The sequence below is a fragment of the Catharus ustulatus genome, chromosome 2 (genome assembly GCF_009819885.2).
Source record: "Catharus ustulatus isolate bCatUst1 chromosome 2, bCatUst1.pri.v2, whole genome shotgun sequence".
Lineage (NCBI taxonomy): Eukaryota > Metazoa > Chordata > Aves > Passeriformes > Turdidae > Catharus > Catharus ustulatus.
Genome location: NC_046222.1, coordinates 62,014,507 through 62,039,981, shown reverse-complemented (window position 1 = coordinate 62,039,981; position 25,475 = coordinate 62,014,507). Strand labels below are relative to the sequence as shown.

Genomic DNA, 25,475 nt, shown 5'->3' with positions numbered 1-25,475 from the left:
AGTCTGTCAAAAAGCACACTCAGTTAATCTAAGCCTTAGTACATGCTGCTCTGGTATCCCAGAAGATATTGTGTAGGATTCTGTCCTAGACATCAGCTAGACATCATAACTTTTTCCCCACCACTCTTGACCATTTCTACCCTCCAGTGAGTACTAGCCCGTTGAGGACTAACTGAGCCAGTTCAACAACACTTCTCAGAAATACCTCCAGAACCAATGTTTTTGGTCACAATGGTGAAGCTGCAACATTGCAACTAGGCTCCATGTTGGAATCCACAAATTCTCCTTCAAATCCTGATAACGTGAGCCAGTATAGGCCACACTACCTCATCATTCAAGCACTGTAATGCAGAACACCAAAATAATATAATGGCACCACACTGAAGCAGGTGTAGCAGGCATCAAAGTACCAGGCAGAAACCCAAAACTTTGCTGAAGGTCACCTATGAGCTTAGAACACCCAAGTCTTGGTACTGAGAGCATCCCAGATGAGCTGAAAGATGCCTCCAGCAAGCTCCTGGATCCAGTCTCATTTAGGGTTACTAAAGATGACTTTAGACATCCTACACAACCTTTCTCAAGAAATTAATAAGATCATTCATACATTTAAAATAAGAACCAGCTTAGCTGCTTTAAGATTCAAGTGCAGGTCTAAATTCTGAATTACTGATGAAACAGCTCCACTCATTCAACATAGGGACAAATCACTTGAGATTGGAATTTCCCACTGATTTCCTAAGACAGTCTGCAGCATTAGCACCAGCCTAGAAATGTCAAAGCTGTGACCTTAATGGAAATGCAAAGCCAAACCCCCTCTTCTCTACACCATCTTGGATATAGGGAAAAGAGAAACTGAGTAAGAGGAAAGGGAAGATTAAAAAGATCACCTGGAAATCTGAACAGAGGACTGAAAACCATCTCAGGTGAGGTCAAACATATGGATGGTAACCAAACCATTTCACTCAAATTTCTAACTCCATTCTACCACTCGAGGTAAGGATAGTTAAACCCAGGGTCAGTTCACCTTCTGAAGAGTCACATCCCTTAAGTTAATGAGCAAGTACCATCACAGAGTCAGGTTTTCTTAAAAAGGAGGGCAGAGCTTAATGATATTGTCGTTCCCTTTATGCATGAATCCCAGACGAACAATGATCTTATACACAGCCCACACCAAGCATAAATGTTAACAATTCTGGGTCATTCTTCATGAATTAATTTTTACTATTCAGTAATATTACAAATTTACACAGGATAAGGGATTTGAAATGTGTCCTTAGACCCAGGGCATCTGCATTGATGAAATGACAAGCAGAACAAATTAATATACAGCACAAAAAGTTTCTGAAGACTCAGTATTTCAACTGCTTACACAAATTTTAAAAAACCAAAACAACATGGTTAAGAGGGTAGCTGAGGAAGGAAAGAAACAACATAAGGAACAGACTCAAGTCTTCTGAGAGCATCCATGCAGCCTAGGGCAAACTGTGCAAAGGGCAGCTGACATAATAAAAGCCAACAGAGTGACCTTTGCTGAGCTTTCATTAAGGACAAAGAAATCATTAGTATCAATACATCCCTGTTTTGCAGCCCATCTGGAAACCACAGGCTCTCAGTGCATATACAGCAAGGAGGACAGAGAGTAAGAGGGTTTATCTGTTAAATATAAACAAGAATAAAACTCCAAAACTGGCACAAAATCCAGTCAATATCAAAGAAATTAAATGAACCTACCTGACATATAAAGAGATGTTTACTCCAAAGAGAGCAAAAAACACAAACACAAGCTACAAGCTATTTGCCATCACCAAAAAAATTCCTAAAAATCACATTTTCATCTATTTTTTGTAACTATCTCTTTTAGCCTGAATATTTAATTTGAGGCAAAATTCCTTTTCAGATTGTTAATATTAATGGCTCCAGCACTGTTTACAGACTCCCCCGCCTCTGAAAACCCTTTTCTTCCAATCTCCCATGTTCCCTCATATTTTTTAAGTCCCTTTTATTCAGCACATTTATGTAATACAGCTGTTGTACACAAACCCAGCAACCTGGCAGAGCACTGCTGGGAAAGCTGAAAAAAATTAAAGCATGGTTGAGGCTTTTTTTTCCTCTGTATCCTCTCCTGCCAGCACGTTCAATGTGTCATGGCAGCCCCAAACCAGTGTAGGTGTTTAGATGTAGAGCACTGTAATTGATTTACGCTGCAGCAACAAAAGATCAGCCTACCACCAACAGGCCAGGCCTGAAGAGCAACCTAAAAGTTATTGAAGCAAGACAGGCTCTCCCCAGCTTTACTACTGAAGCTCCTGAGCTCCAAAAAAATTATGTGAGCATCTGTTAAGAGCAAGCCTCCCTAATTTGATCAGGCAAGGAAATGCCAGGCTGGGTTTTAGCCACCTCTCTGCAATGTTTGATCTAGCAAAGTAGTGCCAAGTCAACAGGAACAGTTAACTGACCTACAGCAAGGGAGCAAGGACACTCCAGGGGGAATAGAGGGTCTAAATCCACTTTCCTGCTTCCCCACTCCCCAGGCATAAAAATAGCTGAATTTTGCATTTTCACAGACTGACTGCATAGTATGGGATATGACCCATCCCCCATGAAGGGACAACTCCATCCCACCTCTCCTCCCCAAATCAGGTGAGAGATTTGACCTCTTTTCCTCCTTGCCTGCCAGTCCCCAGCTCTCCTTCCATCCCAATCAAAACTGTTTCGTGGATTCAAACATCATTTTGCAGCTGTCCAACTTTCAGCACATTAGACACTGAAAAGAGAAGAGCAGGGTAAATTTTTAGAAGAGGTTAAACCATCACCGGGCTACTCATACAGTTTTGAAACTTTCCAGATTGAATTTGGATTACTGAAGCCTCAGGTCACAGATAAATCACTTATTTCAACTACAGTTAGATAAAACCCACATAATGTTGCTTCACTGCACAGCCCCTACTCTACCTGCCTGCATGGACACACGGACCCAGGCACACACTCATCAGATGCAGTTGCATGAACACACTTTACATCCAGGTGTACGTGCATCACATATACACCAAAGCATATGTATGAAATGTGTGCCCTTCTACTGACTTGACCTTTAACTTCTGGTGCAGCTGTTTTGCCTAGCAAAGATAAAAAAACCCCACAATCTCCCACATCTCTATGCAACAAGGGGATATGCGCAAGTCCTCCTCTGCTTCCAGTTCAGTCACCTCTACCCACTGCTGCTCATCAACACCCGAGTGCCACTGGGGAAATACTAAACTTGTTCTTCCTCCCACCCACTGAAAGCCAAACAAGATGAACTGAGCCTCCCCCCACCCCTTAAAAGGACACCTAAAAGGACAGTGTACCCCGCGGCAGTGCATGGGGACAGGACAGTTTGCCAAGCCTGCAAGAATTCCACAATCTGTCTACCAGCCAGGGGATGGAGCAGCACCCACATCTCAGGGCAGTACGAACATCCTGGTCTTGGAAAGTTAACATCTGTGCATAGGCATTGTCAAAAAGGAGAGAGGGGTATAAGTCAGGCCTTCACCACCTGAAAAATGCTGGCCACAAGCACAGTGTCGCACGGAGCTCCCTGGCAACCGACAGCACGACTTCCCATCTTTCTAAGAATTCTCTGTAAGACTGTCTAAAGGTCTCTTATGCGAACAAAACCATCAGGTTTTGTTAAGGGAAATGTTTCTGAAAGCATGGCCTTGTTCAGCAATGTAACATGGATCCAAGGACCAGCTGAAAACATAATATTCATAGCAAAGATCTGCTTCTCCTCTTGCTACTGCATAACAGTACACAAACATGCTAATGTACAGTAAGTGCAGAGGCTGGGAAATGTGGCTTGCTGGTCCAAAACTCCTGGCAGTCACTAACTTGGTCTGCCCCTTGATTCTGTCTTTTGTAGTTAATTCATCACTATTGTTAAAAAAAAAAAAAAAAAAAAAAAAAGAAAAAACCAGGTGATCATATTTCCCAGCTAATAAAATGAGAACAAGGAGACATTCAATTTAGTAAAGAAGCAACTAGTTTTGAAAGGATGAAAGGAAAGCAATTAAAAATGCATCAGCTAGATGAGCTTGCTCAAACTCCTTGCTACAGACATGACAGAAGTCAAAAGCCTAGGAAAATTGTAAAATGTTTTAAAAACAGCTCAATGTAGTTAGACCAAACCAGCCCCATTACATAAGGATTTCTTTTTAAACAATGTAAAAGAGCCGTCTTAACACACAACAAACCTTCAGTAATGCAGATGCAATCACGCCTCTAAATGCAGGATTTTGCTGTCATTTTATTCCTATTAACTGCACACTTTTGGATTTACATATTCTCCACCAGAAAAATAGTAATATATTAAACATTGCAAAATCAGAATAGATGGACTACAAGTTGGATATGACGCTGCAAATGTTCACTTAGTCTAGCTCATCAAGTGGTAAATGATACTAATTACAGAGAGAAAGGAAAACAAAAGATCTCTCATTACTTCTTCACCTGCAACAATTAGTATATGCTACTTTATCCAATAGTAGATTTGAAGAGACAGGAGTGGTTTTATGTCTTGTAATAAGATAACCAAATCACCAGCATTAATAAGTAACATTAGTGTCAAATATATCTTCCTATTTTTTACACTGCACAAAATCTCAAAAAGCTCTTTTAAAAAAAGATAGCAAGAAAACAGTAAGTTGATGAAATCCCAAATCTGGTACAGAAATTTTTGCAAACCAAATGTATTGTTCCAGTGACACAAAATAAATGTTTAAAAAGGCACCTTTAAGTGGTTTCTGGCATTTAATAGCCCCTTTTATTGACATTAAGACCACAAGCCTATAAGCATCTATAACAATAGAGCTGCATATAAGTCAAATTTCACTGATTTCCAAGGGAAAGATCCCAATACAGAAAGAGCTGAAGGACTGAGCTCCAAGACAGCTAAAACAGGATATGAGGAAGCCTGTAGCAGAGGGGTGGAGGAGAGAAGAACTGTTTGACTCCAAAAGATTTTGCTCTTTTGATTAACACATACACACAGGAAAATGAAGTAGTGGCAGTGGGAGGAAGAAAGATCAGAGAAACTAAATATAATTGCTTTGGAAGGGTGCCAGACTTCACAAATTACCAATTGCCAGCCTGTACCCAACACTGACATAAAACTGTCAATCGTTCTCTAAAAACTATTTTGCCCATAAACTAGTAACACAGTCATTATTTTTAAATTACCTGCAGGTAAAAGTTAAGTTTACCAAAGAAAAATGGATGGCCAAAACCAATAACTTTATTTTCAGCTGCACTATAAATGAACACTATATATATATATATAAAGAGGAAAACAATAAAAAAAAACAGGCCAGCAGAGATCAAGTTCAAGTTAAAAGTTTCTTATTCCAGGCAGCCTCTTCCAGCCAAGCATCAGTAATTCTAGATCAGGGAGTTAAACTCCCACAGGACTTTTTCAGCATTCTGCCAAAGTTGCTACAGGACCCAGCTCAGTAAGAAACCCGTAACAACTTCTGCAACACAGATTTTAAGCGTTTTGTAGATTTCATTTTGCAATTGATTTTTTAAAAAAACTCTTCTAACTGGACTGTAAAGCGCAACAAACAAAATATTTTAATAAATTCAAAATTACTCTCTGACATAGCAATAGAAGTGTTGTGTGATTTGCATTTCTATGTTTGAGTACCTGCGTGGTTTCAGAAATCTGAATTTAATGGATGTGCACCAGCTAGAAAGCGGCACAAACTAATCCACACAGAACCCGCTGAGGCCTCCCCTTTCGCAAACTCACAGACCTGGACGTCAAGATCTCTTGTCAGCGATGGTTATGTTCAAGGTTGCATTTGGCAAATGCCAGGTTGAAAAATATAAAGGGTCTTACCTTTGTAGTGTCTTTAAAAAAATCTGTAAGAATACAGAGCAGATTACGCCATGTTTCTGTTGTTTGCCTCTCATTTGCTGTCAGCTGTCAGCAAAATGAACAGTCAAAAGCCTCTGGAGCAGGCTGGTATTAGTCAGCTAGACTTGAATTTCCAGTTCTTTTACATTGTTGTCTATTTTCCTCCATTAGGTTAGCCTGTCCTACCCTGGTATCAGATTACACGGAGCCAACATTTATAGCACCTTGCAAAAGAGTCGAACATATCACATACCTAAGTCTGCCTATACCTGTTGCCCTCAATGTTTAACCCTTTCTACCAACAGGAGAAACGTTTACTCTAGACTGTATCGCCTACAAAACACTTGCAGCAGAGGAGTTGTTTTTCCTTCTTACCTCACAGCTACAGGATGGAGTGAGATTTCATTTAAGGAGCTGTGGAACACAGGCAGGCTTACGCCAAGAATGGAGGCTCCAATTTGGCCACAAAAAGAAACCTGCACCTGCAGACCCTAACTCCAACGAGAACCCCGGTCTGGAAGCACTTGCCGCTTATCTCAGCAGGCCTGAGAAACACCAATCCCCATTCTGGGTTCAAGATCATGTAATCACACTGATTCCTTGCCTCCTCTCAGACCCTGCTGCTACAGCAGAAGGCAGGCAGGCGTGTTCTCAGTGCATAACTGGAATGGTGCAAGGAGATGGTGTGTCCAGCCCACGGCTCTCCCACCAACACTGGCTTCCTCCTGCCCAGTGAGGATGTGGTACTGCCCCTGACTTGGCTGTTCCACCATGTCCCTGATGGCTTTCTGGAAGGTGCCCTGCTAACCCTATTTCCACAGACTAGAGGAATTTAACAAAATTTAGACAGTGGCAAGTCAAACCCTGCAATGCTGAAACAAAAGGAGAAGCGATTTTCCTCTTTACACAAGATGCATGGCCATGCCATGGCCATCAGCTGCAGTGCTAGTGCTTCAGAGGACTACACAGGGTATTTTATGTGTTCTTGTACGACAGTTATCTTAGCTTTCCTAGATGGTCATCATGCATCTTTGACTTAATCTGAGTTTTAACAAATTAATATGCATATTCTTATAACTCATCCAGCGTTGTTCAGGCATCCTCCCTCTTGGGACCAGTGTCCCACTTTGTTAAAGCTGAGAATATAAGGTGATAGACTATTATGCTCTTGCAAGCAAGTTAGCTCAAGAGAGCAAAGATGAAACACACAAGAAGAACTTTAATTACATGCTGCTTTAATTTAAATATTTGCTTAAATAACTTTTACTCCTTCAGATACGAATCACAGACCCAATCAAGACAAAGCAAAAAATAAATGGCTAAGAGGGTTTGTAATGAGAAACAGTACAGCCCATACTACAAAGCACTGCAACAAACACTTATCTATAAGCTGCTCTAACTCAGCACTAGACAAGCATTTTGGTCTTCGAATTATTATACTCATTTAAAAGAACACTTTTATTTCTATTTAAGTTAGCACTGCGGTTAACAATGACACGGGAGTAAAATATAGATACATATTTCAGTCTTATTTATAAAGCTTATCAGTTAAAACATGTTTTTGCAAACCATGCCTGAAGTTTTTTTAAACTATTTGCCACAAACATCCTCATTTAACTTTACCCATAGATATAAGAAATTAAGTACTCAGTCACGCCTTTCCAGTGGTTGTACCACAGGAATTAATCAGGCAAGAAGTCACCTGTTTTCTCCAATCTGTAACCAGTCAGAGCACCTATACAGTGCCTCAACACACACCTTCCCTAAACATCCCCAATGGTCCATTTTGTCACCTATTCAGTCACAACAATTGAGACTACTTATTTTCAGAATTTTTTTCTGAAATAGTTTGATGAGTGAACTAAGGCCAATAGTATTGTGATTTTTTTGGTTTTAAGGGCTTGGACAGTCCAATACTATTCCTAACACAGGCAGGGATTTACTTATGAGGTTAAGATGAGAGAGACAAATCTCCATCAGCAGATCTCTTGGAAAAATTAAGGCACATCTACTGTCAAAATCACGAAGCTGATACTTACACTGAGCTTTCACACGGATTAAAAAAAAACCCAAAAAACCCAAAAATGTCCAACCCAAGAAAAGGTGACAACACGTCCTAACATCTCACAATCAGAATTAATTAATTCAAAAGTCTGTAGAAATGGCAATGCAAGGTGATGTAAGAAGAGGTGCAAAGTACCAAACCATCACCTACAATCAGGCAGACTGATAAGGAACAGTTGCACACAGGTCAGTCAGATCTCCAAACTGTCAGATTTCTGAACTCCCACTAGCCTCCAGGTTCGATGAGTCTGGGATAGTCTTCTTCACTGTTTGTCTCTTCTAATATAATTGTCTGGAGTTTTTTAGCACAAGAGCATTCAACTTAATTTTTGGCTCAAACAGGTTTTTTTTACAGGTAGTTCAGATAGCATTTATGTAGGCCAGGGTAGACCTGGTTTCTTAAACAAGACACCAAAACAAACTACATGTTTAAGAGAGTGTCCCAAGGCAAGACATTTGTTACTCCTTTCTGAGGTGAAAACTCTTGTCTGATTTTTAGTGTATCGTAATTTACATATCACTGTAGCTGCCACTCACAATCATCTAAAGCCTAACAGCAAAAAAAAAAATATTGAAAATTATAGACTGAGGGACATAACCTTTTAAACTTTTGGGTAGAAGGGTGAAGGCTATCTTGGGTTGGAAGGCTGTAACTGTGTATTTTCCCTCAGCATGGGTCACAGCTCTGAGCTGGGACGTGCTTTCTGCATGGGCAATTTGTACTGGCGTCACAGCTCACCAAAGAGAAAGACAAGAAGGAAGAAAATACTCCAGATATTCTCAAGTAAAAAACAATAACTAAGATCTGCACCATGCAGGAAAGGGAGCAAAGTCACCTGCTGATGAATTTGCTCTGAAGGAATACTTTCAAAACATTAGCTTAAAACTGAACTTGAGATTGCATACAACTTTCAGAAAACACCAACACACACAGAGCACTGAGACATGGAGGGAGGGACATGGTCTTGGTTAGAGACTGTGAGTATTACATAGCCAGAGGGACTTCAAAAAACAAAACAAAGGGGGAAAAAAACAAACCAGCAAAACTCAGACCTTAGGCTCTTGCTGTAACTTGTTTGGTACACAAACCACTTTGTTACTAGACAGCCAACTACTTATGGGTGTGGAGCACACAGCACAAAGAGTTCTATGTGCAGGTTATACCAATAATCTCATCCAGTGCAGACACACTGAGTACCTCCTCACTGTACATGGAAAAAAGCAACACAATTCACATGTCTCTAAGCCTTCCAGAGATGACTCCTTCATCCCTGCAGAGAAGCTTCAGGTTTGAGTTTTTTATCTCCAGTCTTGGTCATCATCTTTCCTTCTTTCTCCCTACTAGCATCTTCAGCATTATTCACTTGATATGCTTTAATAATAACATTTTGACAGGCAAATGCTTCTACATTGTTCTTATTTCCCTCTTGCATATGTTTGCCTCATTCACCCAGCTTTTTAAAAGGTAATTATTACCTTCCAGATTCCAAGTCAGAAATTCACTGAACTGTGCTGTTTTCACAGAATCACAGAACTGTGGGCTCCCAGGAAAGCAGAGCAGGGGGGCAGAATCATATCCCTCACCCTGCTGGCCACACTGCTTTTGATGCAGCCCAGGATACAGTTGGCTTTCAGGGCTTCACGTACATGTTGCTGCGTCATGTCCAGCTTTTCATCCACCAGTCCTTGGACTTGGAGTATGATGGTGTCTTTGCTTCCGAATCCTGCACAGTAAGAGTCCTGAACCAAATGCCTTTTTAAAAACAATCCCTTCACCTATTTGTTCAGTATTGCCCTTCCCCAGAAGTCGCTGCTGGGTTAAATCAATGAGATGCTGGAGGCTGCCTAAATTGGAGAAGCAATAATTAATAGTATGAAGAGTACAGATGTTTGAGCTGCAGTGAACATCTATCCAGAACATAACATGTTACAGACCCAAGTAATTTAAATGTCTGCAGAAAAAAATCTTAGTTAAAGAACAGGGAACATCTAAAATCATGCCTTTAAAACCTTCTCAAGTTGTAATGGAGAAGAACAGTTGTAATGGAGAAGAACATTCACTCTGCACATAATTAAAAGTCAGCTTTTTGGGCTTTTAAGCTCCCAATTTTAATGCACTCTGAAATGCAATATATTTATTCAGTTTATTCTAAAAATGCACATGCTTCATGATGTTTAGCGTAATTACAATAATATATACATTAACTTGCAGCTATGCAGAATAAGACAGAAACTAATATTCCCATGCCATTTGTACATTCTTCTTTTTACAGATCAGTGTAGCCTAAATTCATGCTCTAAAGTATTTGCATGGGGTGGGATTAAGAAAGGAGACTATTAGTCTGGGGAATTTCAAACTATTGAACTTGGCTATTAAAAGAATATAAATTATCTTCTGATTTGCTGTTAGACCAACAATTCCCACCATGGCGTTTCAAACAGTGACAAAGCACAATTTAATGACCAACAAGATTGAAATAGAAAAGCAAAAAGATTTTTCTTAAGAGTGTTATGGAAAAGGAACAGGGTCTGCAAAGGTCCCTCCAGGGAAGGCAGTGTCTGGACAGGCCAGTATTTCTCATTTCGTAATGTCTGGGGAAGTGTACGGTACAGCCTAAGTCACTCTCATACGCGCACACACCTGCTCCTGGGAGACACCAAAATTCACTGCTAATGAAAAGAACTTGACACAGAATTTATGAGTGTTGCGTGAAAACACCTACAGGATCAGTGTATTCTGGAAACTTTCAGAGCTCCCACAAACCAAGGGTAGAGAAATTCAAGCCTCACTTCTTCCTCATTTCATCATTCAAGTTCCCATGTCTTTTGCAGAACTAAACAGGACATCAGAGGTGGCTGCTATGCATGGGCTTGTGCCATCCAGCTGCAGCCCCTACCACTGGGCTCTCTGCGAGCCAGCCTGACTCCCCAGCTGTGGGGGGAAGCAAAGCAGCAGGCAGGGCTAGGGGGGAAAACAAATCATCTGGGGGAAATGCAAAATCACCCCATAACCTTGTGATGAGTTGTGTGTCCAACTTGGCCTCATTCTGCAGAAGGAAGCACCACGATCTCACTACAGCCAGTGGCTCACAAACCTAGAGACCTCTTTCTACCTCCCCTTAGCTCTGCAGAGAGTAATAACAGATATTTGAGCATGCACTTGCCCACTCTCTCAGGCATTGTCTGAATGAGGCTGTCACACAAGTCCACTCATGCTTCCCAAAAGAGAAACCCTTACAGTGTCATACAGAAGGGGAACCAAGGAGACATATTTCTCCTACAGCAGCTTTTCCCCACTTTAACCCAGAAGGATAAGATTGTTCCTACCTTTCCTTCACTCTAAGAACCTCTAATGCTTCCATCAGAAAGGACTGAGATTGCTCTAAGTTTTCCATATAATGAATGGGAGCAAAGATAGGTTGCATCTCCTGAAGATGAAAGGTCCTTCCTTAGGTCACATCTGCCTTCACTAAATTATCAGAAGTTGACGTAAGCCCTAATGCAGAGAACCATAAAATGGTTTGGATTGGAAACGCCCTTTGCAGATCATCGAAGTCCAACCCCGCTGCCAGAAGCAGGGACATCTGTCACTAGATCACATTGCTCATGGCGCCATCCAACATAAGCTTGAACACTTCCAGGGATAGGGCATTCACAACTTCTCTGTGCAACCTGTGCCAGTGACTCTCCACCCTCATTGTCAAAAATGTCTTCCTTATGTCCAATCTAAATCTATGCTCTTTCAGTCAAAAACAATAGTCTCTTTTGCTGGCACTACAGGACATGGTAAAACATCTCTATCCTTCTTACAAGTCCCATCTATACACTGAAAGGCTGTAACAAGATTTCCCTGGAGTCTTCTCTTTTCTGGGCTGAATAACTCTCTTAAACTTTCTTCACATGATAGCTGTTCCAGCCCTCTGACAGTTTTCATTTAGGTCTCTGGGAAAACAAACATTCCAGCTTTTCTTGCAGCACCACAGCCACATCACGCAAGAAGCTCCTCAGCAGACATCATCTCTGTTATGAAAACCCACAAATTATCATAGGAATCAGAGGCAGAATGTTGTTTATGTATCACTTCTAACCTACCCTTTCCTCTCCCAGTACAATATTCAACCCATACAGTGTCAGGAGGAAAAAAAATATAGAGAAAAAAGAAAAAAAAGATAAAATAACAATCCACCTGACACCAAAAAACAAACAAAACCCAAACAAACAAAAAAGCAAAAACAAAAAAGCCCAACAAAACAAACAAAAAACTATACAAAACTCTCCACCTAAAAAAGTCAACTGAATTAAAAAAAGGCACCAAAAAAAAGCAAGAGAAGAAAACACATGGGAAAGCTGAGGGGTAGATGGAAGATTAACTAGTACAATAAACAAGGTAACGCAGAGACAGGTTGCTTTACATAGTTTCTAATCCATCCTTTAATTTATCCTCCACTCTCCTTTCTTTTTTTCATTTCTGTTGTCTAACATTTCATCTGTTTCTGTGAAGTCTCAGTGGTTTACTGTGACCATAGATAAAATGAAATAATATCAGAATTGTGTGAGGGTGGGTAAAAACCCCCAAATCTATGCCTTTTTTCAAGATGCCATACACTTCAAGCAGTTTTGTGGAGGTCTTCCCTCAGGGGTTGTGCCCTGTTTTTATCTTTCATTTCTCAAACATGACAGTACTGAGAGCAACAGTGCTCAAAAACTGAAAGGGAGAAAGGCCAGCAGAATCATCCTGTCCCTGTGAAAGGCTTCCAGTGCAGTTATGTTAGAAATGCGAGAGCTGGTGCCTTTCACAGAGGCAAAATGCCAACTTTTGCCCTTGTGGTGCTGGCTCCTGACCCTGCAGAAACCTGGGGGACCAGGAGCCCAGAGCGGTGCCTGCCTTGGCAAGAGCAGTTCTTCTGGGTATGCAAAACCTCTCATGCGGGCTGCGATGCAGAGCACCCCACAGCCCAACACAAGGCAGGAGAAAAAAACTTAAACCAACAGCAACAAAAAAAACCCCAAACCCCTTACCCATCTAATATCATTGCCTCTACAACCTTCCTACTCTTCCCCACCCTGAGCAATGTGCCCCTCAGGCTGATACCCTCTATTTTAAAGAGTATATAGTACAGAAACATTTTATCACATGGCAAAGACATCCCTATTCAACGCTGGTTAGTCAACAAACATATAGTTTAAGAGAAAAAAATAATATTCTTGGAGCTGTACTGCCACATGAGGAAGAAAAGACCACCAAATGAGACAAAAAGCCTGAAATGTATGCACAGTTTCAGTTCTAAAATAATTCTGATGTGCAGAGTACTCGGTTCTCTAAAATCTGATGCTGGGGTAGATGCTACTAAGAGTTCTAATTTCAGTGAAATAATTATGTTGCAATAACACGTCTTCAGAAATCATGCAATCTACATGTAGTTAAAAAACTACATCATTTACAATAGAAGGTTTTATGTGCTTTTTCTGTGCACTTCTAAAAAGTTGTTTAACTGAAAGCCAGAGCTGTCTCAAAAGTAAAACTGTATTGAGAAGAAAAAAATTAATAATTAAAAAGAAAAAAAACCCCAACAACTCCAAAGATCACAGATTTTACAATAACAACTGGTCAGGTAACGTGGCAATTACCTGCCCAGAAAGACATTTGTGAAATTGCACGACTTGAGGCCAACCTGCCTGTTTCTCAGAAGGATTTAAAAACTCCCTCACTGGTGGCTGTGGAGAACGGAACACTGGACCTGAGCTCTCGCTGTGTTGGGATAACTCCCACAGTTACTCTCCTACAATTCACGCTTCAGGAGCTCAAGCCCTGCTTTCTGTTGAGCTAAATAAACCCTGCTCTTTCCTCCCAGGTGTCTGAAGAAGGGGCTCAGAGGGGCGGCAAGGCGCACGGGGGGCGCGGAGCATGGCGCGGAGAAGACAGTTGGTGACACAATGGCTGCCTGGGGCAGGCAGCGTTGGCGTTGCCATCTCTGGCGCATCTGCTCCCCTGCTCGTGGTTTAACCGACAGGAAGCGCAGCCCAAGACACCCGGGCCCAGCCGCCAGCATTTCCTGCCCGCGTGGCCAGGTCTGTCCCCCTGCACGGGCCAGGGCCGCCCGCGAGGAACACAGACTCTGGGACGCCTTCTGAAGAAACAGAAAGAAAGAAAAAAAATGAAGCAAATTAGGCCCACATGCAGAAAGCTGGCCAGATGGATGGATAAAGAAACAAACAGGTCAAGCGTATTGAAATGCAGCCCCAGAAGGCCACCAAAGCAGTGTACAAAACACTGGTGGCACATTCTCATCTAACAGGGCCCAGCACAACAGGCAGGCCAGCTGTGGAGGTTTTCAAGTCTGGTCCTCCTCAAACAGGCTCGTACACCACCACTTTACTTAACAGATGAAATATTTTAAGATTCTTTCTGAAATCTTCAGATATGAACCACAACCAGTGACAAAAAATCCATTGCCAAATACAGTACCAGCCTTTTCTATGACCACCCTGTCCTAAAAATGGGGACAGGTTAATGATCTGCAGGGCTTTTCCAACTCTAATACCTGGAGTAACACACCTATTAGTCTACTGCAAAATGGAAACCCTGAAGAAGCATTTGGTTCCCATATGGTAAGTACAAAAACCAACTGCCAAACAAAGCAGAACTTCAGTGAAAAGCACAAACTCCAGCACAGCTATAACTTCTATAGTATCTGTATGTGAAGCAATAGGTTATTCTCAGCCCCTCTGTAAGTTGTCTTCTGCTCAGTTTTAAATTTCCCCATAATAGCACCTGTCAGAAAAAATAATCTCCTTAGTTGGCCTAAAAACTGTATTTTCAGGTAGGATGAGAAATTTTTAAGATGGCCTCATATTCTTCCTCCATCAATGACCAACAGTTGGTATAAAACGGAGGAAAACCGATTTTGTGCTGTTATCTGCAGGGTTGCCAATTAAAGCAACAGAAGCTATGTCAGTCATGTAATTAAGTTGGGAACTACATCAACCAGTAGATATTTAGTTGATGTAACACTACCACATACTGCTGTAGTCAGGAGAATTTTCTGCATAAACTTAAAAGCAGTACACATCTTCATCAGATTTCAAGGAGTATCTGAACACATTTTACCCTTCATGGAACCAAGGTGCTTCATCCCAGCATGGTCTCCATCCCATCCCAAAACAGTTCAGAATAAAACCACCTTCATTTGGTGACTGTTTTACTCTTAGTAAAACAGCCCCCTCAAAGGCAGAGCTTTGCAGTTTCCTGGAAAAGAACAGGGTCCAAATTCTCCTCATTTCTAACATAGAAGTATATTCCTCAATTAGATTCCTCTTATAGAGCATACTTTATCCCTGGCTTTCATGCACTCCCACACAAGCTCTATGGCCACCTGGGTTATTCCACAGAACCACAGGTGTCCCCTGCCTCAAAAGACAAGACTACATCACTCCATGTCACTGAACACTTGACCACATCATGCTCTGGAAATCAGAAAGAAAGCCCTAAACTAGGACCCATCAGACCCTAAGAGCGTGTTTGCTTCGGTAGCATTTCTGACATTCACGTAAGACCCACGTCCTACCCTTGACAAGTACTCAAGTAATCCCAGGCCGCCAACAAATTTAAAAAAAAAAAAGGAAAAAAAAAGAAAAATAAAGGTTGCTCAAAAGTCTTTCTGAACAAAAAAGCCTTGCAGCATGAACTGAACCTTACTAAATTTTGCTGGATTGGCAAAAGGAGAACTGAAAAAGAAAAAAAAAAGTATTTTCCATCTCAGATTCCAACAATGCTATGTAGCCAACAGCATTTTGCAGATTTGCTTCTTAGTTTGTAAGTCACGTTGGTCATATCTTGCAACATGTACTGGCAGGATTCAATGTTTTCCTAAGAAAACTAGGGTGGCAGATGCTGACACTGGTCCAGAAATGTTTTGCTCTCAAGCTGCATATTCTTTTTAACCCTGAAAGCTTATCTGTGTCCTGCTACAGAACAACAGATTTTATCACAGCAAGCATTTCAAAATTCTCATACCTATTTATTTTCATGGTGTATTACTACGGTTCTAGCTCTAAACATAACAAACACAAAAAGTAATACTTACGTGGCAATTCATATCTATCACATGAATTATAGATTATTAACTTAAAAATTTAATGCAAGAAGCATAGGCTAATATATAAGAGGGGGAGGGGAATGTTCATTTATAAATTATTTTGAGGTACCTTAATATCATCTAAGTTTCCAAGCTCTATAGTTTAAGCAAAAACACAAAGGTAAATGCTGAGGTATTTACAATTATAAAAGCAAAACAAAAATCAGGATGACTTAACCCTTAAAAGATTGAAAATTTATTCCTTGAGACTGCTATTGCATGGCAGCAGCAAGGTACCCACATGCTCCTGCATTTGTTCTTCTGACTCAGTTACAGCTAGCACAGGAGGAGTGGTCTCCACAGAACGGCTTTTCCAGCAGAACGGCTATGAGTCAACTTGCCTCATGTCTCCGCACCTAAGAGCCCAACTGCCTGGTTCTGGTGTGTTTTTTGGGAAGGTAGGAGGGACCACACCTCATCAAAGCACTGTGAAAAGAGAGGAGCAAAAGCGAAACCAAGCCAACCAACAACCACTGACCAGGCTTTTCAGACAGAAAGAAAGAAACTGCCTCTGTGGATTTCTGCTGGTTTTAACCAGCTTCAGCAAGGGGCACATGATTTTTAATTCCACCGTATCCCTTTAATAAACACCCCAAAGAAGACATTTTCCAGATAACTGAGGAATTTTTTACAGTGTTGACTTACCAAGCAGAGCACAATAACCAGCTATTCTGTTTGCACTACAAGGCAGTACAGTGCAATGAGTTAATAATTTATCATGGCATTGCTCTTGGCAACTGACCATAATCAACTTCTAAAATTCTTCCTCATTCTTACATTTTTAGTCTCAGCAAGAATATGGCACCCTTAGAACCCCAGCCCCACCAGAACACTTCTTAGCTGAGGTAAGAGGTTTAATCTTCTCGAACACCTGCTTTTCTTCTGGATTGTTTCAGGCTTAGAGCAAAGGTCATAATTTCATTTCAATAACCTGATTTAGCAGACAGGAATAACTAAAATATTTTTAAACAATGCAAGAAGTTAACATTCTTTCAAAACTGCAGCAACGTAGTTCTCATCCCTGCGCTTCCTTCCTCTTCTTCTTACAGGAGTAAAAAGAACAAAGAAGTCTAAGCTTCTGCCCTCACCAAAAGTTTTTATTTGCACATGATCCCAAACTAACAAGCAAACGCCTTTTTCTCCCATTTTACATTATCGAGATTTATGCCTTTACACAACTTTGGGTAGTACTTAATTTATTAGTTAAGACATTCTTCTTCTCAATCAGAAGCATCTAGCTGTGGTGTTCAGATAACTCACTGGAAAACAAGTTTTGATGTGACATGTAGAGTCAATCATCCTAAGGTATCACTTTGCTGAAGCATTGGTCATGAAAAATGGTCCTTTACCAAGGACAACTGTGCTACTTTGTCCTTCCCCTTATTGCTCAACCCCAGCTCTTACAAACTCCACAGCTCCACCACTCTGAAATCAATCCCTAACCTGGTTCAGTCAACTAGCCCAGCAACTTTTGTGGCATCAACATCTGACCTGTCAACTTGGCTCATCTTGGCTGAACCAGATAAGGAAAAGGTTGCTCTTGCAAACAGCTTGGACTGCAGATAGGAGGGAAGGCAATAAAGCACTAGGAAACAATCTATGCTGTCAGCGAGAAAAAATGAGGATGGCAGTCCTCAAGCAGCTGGATGAGTGCTTCTGCCAGGGAAACATCCAAGAATGACCACGGCCACCTCTGACTGTTTTGCTAAAGGCACATTTTAAATTAAATTAGACCGGTGCAGGTTTGTATGCTCACAAAAATGTAGGTTTAGAATTTAAACTGCAACTTTACCTCAACTAATACAGCTTTATTGTTGAGCTTTACCTAAGGGCAAGCTAAGGGCCTGGGCAGATGCTAAACGAGCTGTTTCAGGATTTACAACCCATCACCTCCAGGACAGTTCACTATCCAGGCAAAACTTGCTTAGCCCACATCTCCCTCCTGTGCTCCAGGGCACATCCATGTAAACCGCTGCCATGTGAGTTTAATGGGATGTGCCACCAAGTCAGCAGGGAAGTTACATATGCTGCCTTCACTTATGAGTGAAAAAGCAACTGATGTGAGGCTGAAGCACCTTCAGTGTGCACCTAAGTTCTGTAAGCACATGGTATGTGAAAATACCAGAGACAGCATCAAGGCACTAGCATTATTCTCCCATCTAGTTAATAAATACCAGGCTTGTTCATGACAGTGTAACAGATTCTCCAAAGGCAGTCTCTGTCAGAAAGAAACTGCTTTCTCCACACAGTAGAGGTTTCACCCCACCTAGAGATCCTCATTTAAGGCAGCAAAAATGAACCCACCAAACTTCACACTGATTTTTTTTGTATCTCCTTTTTTTACTGTCATGTTGCATCTGTGCAGCATGCATGCATCACTAGTCCTGGCCTTCCTCTCTAAAGGCAATGGGATTTTACCGAGCTAGCTATTTGCAAGTAATAACTGCTACCCTTTCCCCTCAAATGCACAGATTTCACATCATCGTATATCAATAAATGTCATCACAGCTTTTCTGTTTATGAAGTCTAAAAGCACAAATTGACAAAATGCTTCCAGAGCCCATCTGAACACATAGCACCCTTAAGAGATGCTTTAATCATTACCAGCACCAGAATCTAGACACAAAATATACCCTTCTAGCTACATTGCTTCAGGAGTATTAAACCTTTTCTGCAGATACCCCTATCACAAATTTTAAAAAATAAATAAATAAATTTGCAAGTCCAAGCTCTTATCATGTAGTTTGGCAAAATGTTTTTCAATATTTCTTACTGTTCAGAATTATTTCTGGTCCAGTATCACTAAACAGGATTTAATACATGCCATTTGAAGGACTACACTAAAAGACAATTAGGTCTTTATAAAAACAAATGGTAGAATGCTGTATTACATCAAGCATTCATAATCAGATATATGTATTTCAGAAGTGCCCAAATAGGAAAATATTCTGCCAAAAGTAACTTTCTTGCTGCTTTTTTCCTCCAGAAATCCCTTCATCGTCCATATTTAAACTGTCTAAAATAATGATTTCTGCATAAGAATCATAGAATAGTTTTTGTTAGAAGGGACCTTTAAAGGTCATCTAGTCCACCCCCCTACTGTGAGCAAGGGACATCCTCAGCTAGATCAGGTTCCTCAGATTACAACCCGTTCAGTTAAAACTGTGTTTCACTTAGTTGCTTCAAAAGCAACTTATTTCATTGTTGCTTTGAACTGATACTAAAAGAAACACTTTTTTTTTTTCACCAAAAAGGTCCAGAACTTTTGAAAATGCTGCAAGCCATCCTAAGCAAACTTTAGACTGTTTTTCAACACAGAAAGTTTCATTTTCATTCATATGACTAAACCATCTTTTTTCTGTAAAGAAAAAAGGTCCCCAGATAGACACTTCCTCTCTATAGTTCCTTCTTTTCTCTTTTTGAAATAAACATTAGTTGGTCTGAAAAAAAACCCTAACCAACAGGATGGCCTCTCAATAGCTCACCAGCAAGAGTACCTGGAGCCCTTGGCTGGGCTCACATAGCTCTCAACAAGCTGGTTCAGGGGCACCACGAGACAGGGAAGTGAATTCTTGCAACGTGTGCATTTTGAGACCCTTTGCCCTCCACAGCTCATAAGCTTCACTTTTTTCTTCGTTTTCTTTTTTTTTTTTTTTTTTACTTTCTTGATAGCTAACACTCTCGTTTGCATGCTTAATTTGCAGGTAAAATCGGGACTAAAGCTTGAATAGATATAGAGAGTAAATAGTTTACAGAGACTATGGAGATGGGGAATGACAACCCAAAACAGAAAGTGTATCAAGAGGATGAGAATGGATAATGTAACCACCACCTCCGAGGACAATGCCAGGCAAATTCTGTCATCAGCAGATGATGCGCAAGCCCCAGTGCCTTCAAGACAGTTTTCATGAAAGCTAAGAGGGTCATCTTCTGGTTGCAAAGACAGCCCCCACTAAAAACAAACCATGTCATCACATCCTTGAGAAACTAGTCTTGTTAGCTCCAAAATTATGTAGGGCAGAACACGCAGCAGGTACAAAGAGTGGGAAACTGTCAGTATCCTTGTCAACTTGCTTTTAACTTGAAATTGAGTCTGGTTGGAAGGGCAAGTTAAACATTAATTTTTTGACAGTGGTCAGCACTGGGTACCAAATTGTAACTGTAGTTTCACAATCATATTTTGCTGCTTCTTTCCCTAGCTGCAACTTAAAATTGAATAAACACCAAGATAACTGAAAACTGCAGAACAGCAGAAGTGACTTGATATTAAGCTCAGAAGAGCAAGGTGGTTTTCTTCTAACCTGTCCGCTTTATTCACTCTGTCAAAGGATCTCATGAAAAACACAAGTAACTCTAGAGGAACATACAGCACGACAGAACAGTATAAGCAGCTATTTTTACAATAGGTAAAAATGTTTCTTTCTCTGAAGAGCAGGAAAAAATTTGAATCACCCAAGTTCACCCTTTTCTTCTAACAGAGAAACTCAGGGATTCTGTGGCATGACATTTATACTTAGCCCACTTCAGAAGTCAAACCACTACCACACAAGAAGGTGAAGGAAATGCGGAAGGAGCTCACAAGTGAGGCGATGAAACCATTAGTACACTAATAACATTCAAGAAGCACAGTACATTCCCCTCAAAACAAAAAATGTATTTGGTATATTCACACAGAAATGTTGTTGATGAGTTAAATATAGGGTGTTCTAGAAATAGACTAAAATGTCTAATTATAGATGAAGACAGTGACATTCAATCCACCCCAAAGCAACTCTTTCCCACAGATTCCAACCTATGTACTTAGCATTCCTATTCCTAGTAAATTATTCCAACCATAGTATCTTCTCCCTCAATACAGAGAAAAATAATTTTTATATGCAAATTTAGGAATTGGAGGTCCTTTCCAGGCTAACAAAACTACTATCGGTTTCACATTGAAGCCTGCTTGAACCTAGTACAAACTCACAAATGACACAAGAGAAGTGATCTCTTCAAGGACAAATAAATGACCTGAGCTCCAGCCCTCTGATACAACACTGAAGATGGCTGACAGGTAAGGCCTAAAGCACACCAACGTAAGAATGCATAAACTTTGATCCCTGTCCAACGCGATCCCCTCAGCACAACCACTGACACAGTGGGAAGCTTTGCCAAAGGCTCATGTTGAAGAATAAATTGTTTCTACCTCTACATAGATTAACCAGGTCAGGTCAGGAAAGTGAAAACATCCAGAGCCTTTCACACAGCTGCTGCAGACTTGTGATAAGAAAAAGATTTAAAATTCCAGTATGTACAGTCCCTGTCAACTACTTTATCTGTGAAGAAACACTTAGGTAAGATTTAAGAAAGCAAGATTTAAGAATACAAATAATCTCTAAAACACATCAGGGGCATTAAAATTATAAGCACCATAAATCACTGGCATATGGTAGCAAAGTTTCAGACCTTATGGTACAGACTGTAACCAAGCCTGGAAAGGTGAACTCCACCTCCTGCCACTCCTGTGCTGAATCACTGTGGTGAGGGAAAGTCCTTGCTCCTTATTGCACGCCCAACAAAACTCCAGTGAGTTACCAAAACTGTCAGTGAAAACAACAAAAGCTGAGAAAATTTTGCTAACACCTGCAAGAAGAGAAAGTTGTTTTGGAGATCAAAGCTTCTCCTCTAACATAGAAGGAAAACCTCTATTTATCTTTCTTTTCTATCAGCTCAATGAGGAAAGTCCCGCCACAGCTCCCTCCCTTGAATATGGCTGTGCTGAAATACTCCTCATGTATACAGCTTTTTTCATACATCAAGTGCCCAAAAAGTAACACACACAACTGAAGTATGAGTTTGCAGCAATCCTGAAACATCAGGTTATACCAGGCCAACAACATTCTTCAAATCTGGATGTCTACCTCTTATCTTCTTCTCATTGAGGACCAACACCACGGACTTGACAATTCTAGTATTCAAGGGATGAGAAAAGAGCAGATTAGAAAACCAACACTTCTGTAAAAGCAGGGATCTGGAAATAACATTCAAGCTAACTGACATCTAATGGCACCACTCCCATGGCTCTCTCAACAATCACAAACTCAACCCAAATGGAAACAAACGGAAAGATCCCTGCCTTAGGGCTGTGGGAGAGGAAAGGTGGGATTCTTTGGTTTTTTTGAGACATACATGGTCTTCAGCTGTACAGGAACTAACACCATTACTCTGTACCTTCTAATCCACTCCTCTGCCTTCTAGATCTGTCCAAGCTGTCATCCATAAGTCTTGGGAGGACTTTCAAATCACTTTTTTTCTAGCTCCACCACTGTACCACAGATGCATCCATAGCCCTGGCAAAGTGCTTGTGCAAGAACAGAGAGACTGAACATGGCAGCTTTTGCCTTCAAAGAGGAACTGCTCCTCTGTGAAGCCCTAATCAAGAGAAAGTAGCAGCAGTCACCCTTCAGAACACAAAAAGCCTCCTGCTCAAGATAAGCAGCTGCAGCTTGGGAGATGACTTAAAAAGAAAAACTTGAGGTTTTAAGCTTTTAGCGCTGGATGTCTCAACAGGGTCTGGTGCAAAAGAAAGAAGGGGAGAAAAGAGATAAGGAAAGGGAGGGTCATGTTCTACCAGCTGCAAGCAGAGAGCCTCAGGATCTGAAAATAAAAGTTATGATGATAAAAAGAAAGATGCAAATACCTTTAAGAATTTTTCAGAAAAAAAACCTTCTATTACTAAGACAAAATACTTTTTTTCAAGTTGTTGCTCTTTAATTTTATCTGTGATTTTTCAACATGCATTAAGAAAATCTCCCAAACACTTGCAAAACTTGTTGCTTTTAGAAATTAAAAAAAACCCCACAAAATGTAAAATGAAAAAATAGTGAAAACACATTGTTCTGTAAGATGCCAAAGATGATACGGCTGAATACTGGGAAGGCTGAAGACAAGAGACAGCCTCACCCAAAACATGACCATTTACTTAATGGTTGCCTCCCTCTGTCCCTCCCCTGCAACTGATCACAGTACTAAGCAAGACTCCATTATACTTCTCAGATACAGGCTCAAGACAGTAAATGAACCTGGAAAATATTTCCCTGTGCACAACAGCTCAAGTGCTCTGTCATTTAATTTTCAGTACGAAGATATCGAATTTGATTTCTAGAGTGACAGACTGAAATACGGGGTTCAAAGTTATACACTCAGACAAAACTTCTTTCTAAAGAACATTTTCATTCAATAAAGGTGGAAACAGTGATTCTTTTTCAAAATACTTTGCTAGAGTTCAGAAGTACACAATTAGGCGAATCAAGGTGGTTTTCGTCCACTAGAAGTTTAAGAAGCAATTTGACGCACCACAATTACCTCCAAGATTTTCTTCTCCCATTACAACTACCACTAAGCCTATTTTCTAATTGGCCTGCCATGTACACCATTACCCATAACTTCCATTTCTTAAAAATTTTCAGGAAAAGACGAGTACCTGCCCGCGCAACAACTTAACTCCTTCTATTTCGAAACGACGGCGGCTGCCGCTAATGGCTCTGTTTCGGCAGAAAGAGAACTTCAATTTAAGGGCGCAGAGAATGATCTGTCTTTAAAATGATATTTTAAATCTGCCATTTTAAAGTCACCACGGACCACACCGGGCGAACAGCAGCGGAGCGAAGGTGCTCAAAGCCGCAGCGCTGATAGCCAACACTTTGCCCGAATCGCTCTGGTCCGTGCTCTGCTCCATGCTAGCCGAGTCCAGGCACACGAAGCTTCAGAATAAATAAAATTCGTGTATTTTACAGTCCGCTGAACGGCGGCTGGAGGGCTCAGACCAGCAGCCTGCCTGGCACCCCCGCACGCTCAAAAGGAGACAAAGGTATAAAACGCAGCAGAATTACAAACCAGCTGTCACACTCGCGGCGCGCTGCTCAGAAAAGCACAGCCGCGGTGCCCTTTGCCCGCAGCAACAGGCTCAGCTTCAGGCAGCTCACGGCGCTGCTGGCCCAAGACGTCCCTTTACTCACGGCCCAAGTTCTATTTCGCTTTTCCAGAAGTTCCCTCTCGCCCGCAGCTTCTCTCACTCCCGACGGCTGCGGAGCGCTGCCCCGGGCGCGGCCGCACGTCGAGGCAGCGGCAGCCGCCGCCCGTAGCCCGAGCGCCGCGTCCCCCCGCCCGCCCCTGCCCGCCCGGCTCTCGCTGCCCGGGCAGCACGTACCGCCCGGCCGCGGGGCCCGCGGCGCCGCCCCGGCCTCCCCGCAGCGTCGTGCAGCTAAAATGGCTCCTGTCGAGAGGGGGAAGTGGTGCCCGGGCCCCGGACGGTGACTCACCGCGGGGCCGGGCGGCTCGGCTCGGAACGACACGACACGCCCCGGGGCGGCGGCCGGCGCTCCGCCGGGCCCGGCCCGCAGGTGGCGGCGGGGTGCGGGGGGGACGGGCCGGCGGCGGCCTCGTGACCCGCCCGGCTCCGCTCGGCCCGGCTCCCTCGTGTGCGGAGCGCGCCCGAGCCGCCCCGCGCCCCGCCGCTGCCTCCGAGCCTCACCAAACATCGCGCCCGCTCCCCTCCAGGAGTAACAATTCACAGCGTCAACTAGGCTGGAAAAGACCTCTGACATCATCGTGTATGACCATGACCAAACACTCCCCTGGCAAACTAGACCATGGCACCAAGTGCCACCCCCTTAGGCAGCCTGTTCCAATGCCCAACCACCCCTTCCGTGATGAAATGTCTAAGCTAAACCTCCCCTGGCACACTTTAAGACTGTGTTCTTTCATCCTAAACTAAATGAACAAACATGTTTCTGTGGAACATCTCATCTTTTCAACCAATATCATCTTGCTCACACCAAACTGGTTAACCCCTGAAAAAGAGTGAAACTCAAGGGCCAAAAAGCTTGGGGAAATTCAGTATGAGTCCAGCACCAATGGAGCACAGCCAGCCAGCCAATGCCAGAGCCAGGGCTCCTGGGATTTCTGGTAAATTTCTGATACGCTCTTCACGTTCTTTAAACAAACTTTGCGCCCGGTTAACAACACACTGAAAGCCACCTAGCCCACAGTAGTGTAGGTGCTTGGGACGGGCTCTACAATCGCACACAGCATGCTGAAAGGCCTGACAGAAGTGTAATCTTAAAAACACAGCAAAGAGGGTGAGGACAGAGTTACTTCCACCTTGTTTCTGTAGGAAGGGTAAGCTCATGCTTTGTTTGTGTGCTGGTACGTGCACTGGTTTTCCACAAATTCCCAGAAAAGAGTCCAAAGCAGTGCACTGCCATAAGGGAAGGCATGGCACAAGGACCCAAGCCATGCAGCCAACTGAGAGGGTGTAACAGCAGGGCAAGGAGCTGAGAAGCGAGGAAGCAGCAGGAGCAACCTTGCAATGAGCAGGGAAGATGAGAGTAAGAAAAACCTGA

At 42.0% G+C, this 25,475-nt stretch overlaps 1 protein-coding gene across 4 annotated transcripts in view; it reads right to left on the bottom strand.

Annotated features, from left to right (window-relative positions):
* The window catches only part of ELF1 (E74 like ETS transcription factor 1), an 87,917-nt gene that overhangs the window by 41,081 nt on the left and 21,361 nt on the right, over positions 1 to 25,475 (bottom strand). Inside the window, exon 1 of one of the 4 annotated variants that reach the window (XM_033052598.1) lies at positions 24,281 to 24,334. The exons of 2 other annotated variants lie outside the window; for them this stretch is intronic. The gene's annotated coding sequence lies outside the window, so the exon portion shown is untranslated. Of the gene's footprint in view, positions 1 to 23,967; positions 23,986 to 24,280; positions 24,335 to 25,475 lie in introns of those variants that run through there. One more of the 4 variants, XM_033052599.2, reaches the window with a different exon arrangement.